We start from the raw sequence: 4,749 nt of genomic DNA, 5'->3' as shown, positions 1-4,749 counted from the left end.
AGGAACTGCACAAGTCAACATACTTTTGATGTTTGCTCTCAAAGTAGTGTGAAATGGAGTTCACTGGTGAAGGGAGAAAACTGGAAGGGACATTAGAGGTTAGAAAAGAAGAAAGGACAGAGCTAAGATGAGGGGAAAAAGAGAGATGAGAGCAAGACTTAAAATGAAAGCAAACTCCCTTTCAAAGATAGAGAGATCAGACAAGTGAAAGATAGCTCCGCTGGAACTCCTAAGCATCACAGAGAACAATGCTAGCTTTTGTCAGGTAATCAGTTGCTAGATGAGGTTCCCATAGGAGAGGAGAGGGAGACGTAATTGAGTGTGTGTGTGTGTGTGTGTGTGTGTGTGTGTGTGTGTGTGTGTGTGTGCGTGTGTGTGTGTGCGTGTGTGTGTGTGCGTGTGTGTGTGCGTGTGTGTGTGAGAGAGACCTGGAGCCAGACAGATGGCCAATATCAGCAAAAGATGAAAGGAAATGAGACTTAAATCGTTGAATTAGCTGTTAAATATTTAATAAGATGTAGTGGACTAACTTGCTTGTTTGAGGTCCTACTGTAAGAACGTGTGTTTGGAGCTGAGGGTAGTTGCATAATCTCAATGGAGGCCATACTTCTGAGGTACTGTCTGAGAGGTTGAAACTGATGCATGTGCTGTTATTACATTTCACTTTAGACCCCCTGTTCTGTATGGAGTATTTGTGTTGGTGCTTATTGAAGTGTGTTGCTTATATGTAGTACCACTGACTGTGTGCATTGCAGAGCTGGGTGGTATTTTTGACTGTGCGTAGCATCAATATATATTTGACTGAGTCACAGAGATCTGAATCAGCCTTTGCGAATTGCAGATACTTATCAGTTAAAATAATGTGCAGTACTATGTGTACAATGCTGGTCTGCTGCTGTGTTGCACCATCGGACAGCGGAAACGGCAAAAGTTACAAGACACTGGCATACCACTGCTGTGCTTTCTCACGATTCAAAAATAGAGCTGTTAATGTCTTTCATTTTGACTACATGGTGCTTCCAGGGCTTCTAAACATTAAGGTTTATCAGTCTTGTTTGTCAAAGCAGTGGAATACATTGCACTGTGATTGCAAAATGGGTTTGAATGACAAGACAGCTAAAAGCAGACAGGTGCTGCTTTTCCCCGGCTGTATGACCTTTGCCCATAACGCAAGACACACAGCGAATGAGATTCTCTGTAAGGCTGCTGTGCTACTCTGGTACACTGCTAGCGTGACCTCGGCATCCCCAGTTCACAAACAAGCTCCACCTCAGATGTGCTTTTACCTCTGACACGCCCGACTCTTAATATTTGTTTGTTCTGGTGAGTCTCATAAGTGTAGTCTTAAAGTTGTGCGTAAAATATAACAGAGACCATTTAAAATCATGAGAGATTTACTACCTGTTCAATAAGTCCTTCATCCAGTTGCAACGGTCCATCTAAAATAAGGAAGTTGTGAAAATAACATCTTGAGTTGTTTGATGACAAATGTGCTAATTATACAGACTTGGCTTTTCATTAGCTGCTGTGTAGCTGTACACTTAACCATAGTTCAGATACTGATATATCTGTGTGGATATATTGTGTCTATTAATATAATACCAGTGAAAAAATATACTGAATAATCTGAGAGCCCAGACACCTAAATGTTTTCCTTTCCTTTAAACGTGAATGCTCATTGCATTACTAGGTTTAATTATTTTGATCACCATCTGCAAAATGATTGGCTGAAAATTGTGAATCCGTTCAGGTTGACAGAAGGAAAACATCTGCAGAGATTACGCTGTGGACACAACACGCAGCTTGTGAAGTCCTTCTGCTGCAGGTATGCCTGAATAAGGCAGCAAAGGCAGAGAGGATAAAGATCAAAACTAAGGTCTGCTTGGCTGTGTAGATTTGTGAATTATGAATATGAGAATTATGTGGCTTACAAGCAAAATACCACATTAAGGTTGTGGTACTGAAATTCCACTTAATGAAAAGGTTAAAATTCAAATGAAATGTGAAAATAAACTCTAGCAGTCTAAACCTAATTATGTAGTGAGATATGTATTTGTTAAGTTCTGTTGGGCACCGGTGAGGAGGCACTGATCTAGGACTTGAGGACAGCAGCGATCTCCATCCGTTGTTTAGGTTGTGAGCAAAAACAGCACCATCCAAAACCTGTCAGCAAGCCATGAGAAGGAGAAAGAAAATCCCAAAGAATTTGAGAGGACTCATGCTTCCACTGAACGGCTCAGCACCAGTCAACGTTAATCTGCCTCCTTCTAGGCTGCAGGTTTTTTTAGGTGTGGGTTGGGGGTTTGAATGATTAGATTAATATTGTGATGGTGATTTTAGAGTGTATGAATAGTAAATAATATCATAGATGTAAGGCAACAGAAAAATAGAATTGAATTATTAGGTAAGAAATATTCTTACCAGCTAAAGGTGAGCGTGCTTAGTTCCCTCAAATACTGACATCCTGTTTGCAGCCACTAGTGCTGGAGTTAACCTGAGCAGTCAGAGTTTGCAGAAAGCACCAATTTACTGTTTCACTTGTATGAACGTAAGTTCATTTTCCTGCGCTCCACTGGAACCACGAACTCGAGCAGTGCGGAGCGTCTCCTCCCCACGCGCGCGCGGAAGACTGCGCCCTTGCAAAGCAGAACCGCTGAGCAGTCTCGTGCACATGGCGCAGAGGTTCCCCCGCAGTAGCGCGCGTCCCACCCGCGGAAGACAACAGGACACGCGGCACTGTGCTGGGCGGAGGCTCTCGCCACTACAGCCGAGAACCAAACTCCAAAACAGGACGTTCATTGCACCTGCCGCACCCGAGCACAGCTGAGCGTTACGGCGTCGGGCTTTACGTGTTGACAAATAAATAGTAACGTTTTGTTCTGAAAGAGTGAATAATTCAAATAAAACATCACAGCAGTCGAACAAATGACGTAATCGTTATTTTATTGTGCTCCGTTAGTTTTAACGACACTAACGAGCCATACAAAAACGAAATCTCAGATAACAGGGCTGTTTGAATACAGGGGGATAATCAAATGCAACTGGAGACGTAACTGTGAAATCTGACTGATTGAGGCCCCTTGGTTAAATCTGATTAAACTGAATATTAAGACCTTGACAGGCGTCTATAAAATGGGGCCGGGGGTGTTGACTGGACAGAAGTCGATTCTTAATTTGCTTTAGTTAATACTCGAATTCAGAGAGAGATTTACTCATCGGTAGTTACAGGAACAGCGGCAAACCCATGAGACAAAACGTTTGCAGGAGCCAATTAAAAAAAAAAATACTTTTATATATCCTCGATCGGTTCGGTGTGTGTTTACGCGAGAGCTTTACGACACCATCCCAACAGGTGTCGGTCGGGACAACTGAGAATTAAAAAAAAAGAAAAGAATGAAGTAATTTATTGTCTCCAGATGGTTAGGTGTCGGTGGTCTCGGTGGTCTTCAGACCGACTGGGTGTCGAGAGTATATGAAAGCACTTTGTGTGGTTCTGCCTCGCTCATCTTCGCCGCCGTCTCTGTCTTTTGGTTCATCCGGCACGTTCATCAGCGAGCGTGCAGGAGCGCTTGCAGGAGGAAAGGGAGGAGGAGGCCGAGGGCGCTCGGGAGCGCGCCCGAGCCTGCGCCCGAGTCTACAGTCTTGTTACCCTCGCTCCCGTTAACAGAGTCTACCTGCGGGAAATAGATGGCAAATGTGTCCAAATTAAGTCAGAATGAATGAGCAGAAATGAACTGAATCTAAGACATATACTGGAAAAACTGATACATTAAGCTAAAATGCACTTGGACAGCCTATATTTAGTAGAAGTTCATAAAACAAGGCCTTAGGAGACACTGAAAAGGAAGTAAGCTAGCAATAAAAAAAACCAAAAAAAAAAATCAACCCATTCTGAAACGGATGTGAACCACTACCCTGAAAATCTCGCTCGCTGTATCCGTGCCAAAAAAACGCTTTTAAGAGCTGCAAGTCTGCATTGCTTAATAATTGCGTTATGCTCACGATATTTTTCTGACGTTATATATAAAAATATATATAATTATTCTACATCACAGACGACAGGCTCCTTAGTTATTTACTAAATTCGTTTATTTGTTTATAAAACTGCGCATCAAACACGCGCATCAAACATATACTAAGTAGCCTAAAATATATATTTCTACAGCCTCCCCAGTATAAATCCAACTCCAACCATGAACTACAAGCTGTTGGCTACTCAACTTTAAAGTAAGCTCGTGGGCGTGAAAGATTTTGAAAAGATTTTTAGGCGTTTGAAAAGCGATTGATAATAAACCCGGTAACACTAAACACAACACCAGCATGCAAGTAATTCTTCCCCATCACACAGAATAGCGGAACACGCGGAGCGTTTTGTAGGCTTCTGCTGATGTACTCTCCTTAAAACTCCAACCGTACAACATGCTATGCAATGCACACCAGACATTTACTACTATACAGTATATAATATAAAACAAAGTTTAATAACCTACTAGTATCGAAGAATGAATCAGTAACATGAGCATCCAGATGCACGCAATAGTTATGTTGGTCATCTTAACTTGTCTGTGTCTGAAAGACCTTCTCCCTACGAACGCGCGCTTACGTTTGCATCCGCACCAGCGTACAGCGGCGAGTTTTATTCGCCTCATGATTGACGCGAGACGTGCACGTCCCGCCCCAAGCTGCGGTGACGGCCGCGCGGCCGGAGCGCGTCTGCTTGCGTGATTCTTACATTAGCTGTGCGACTCA

General features: G+C 42.9%; 1 long non-coding RNA gene across 1 annotated transcript; it reads right to left on the bottom strand.

Annotated features, from left to right (window-relative positions):
• Positions 1–2,926: 2,926 nt before the first annotated feature.
• LOC113589234 lies at positions 2,927–4,622 on the bottom strand. Its single transcript, XR_003411941.2, has 2 exons — positions 4,491–4,622; positions 2,927–3,674 (listed from the first exon to the last, which is right to left on the bottom strand). It is a non-coding gene; the product is annotated as an uncharacterized LOC113589234 (long non-coding RNA).
• Between the last annotated feature and the right edge of the window lie 127 nt (positions 4,623–4,749).

This window comes from Electrophorus electricus, chromosome 13 (assembly GCF_013358815.1).
Source record: "Electrophorus electricus isolate fEleEle1 chromosome 13, fEleEle1.pri, whole genome shotgun sequence".
Classification (NCBI taxonomy): domain Eukaryota; kingdom Metazoa; phylum Chordata; class Actinopteri; order Gymnotiformes; family Gymnotidae; genus Electrophorus; species Electrophorus electricus.
This window is presented reverse-complemented; position numbering and strand designations above follow the sequence as displayed.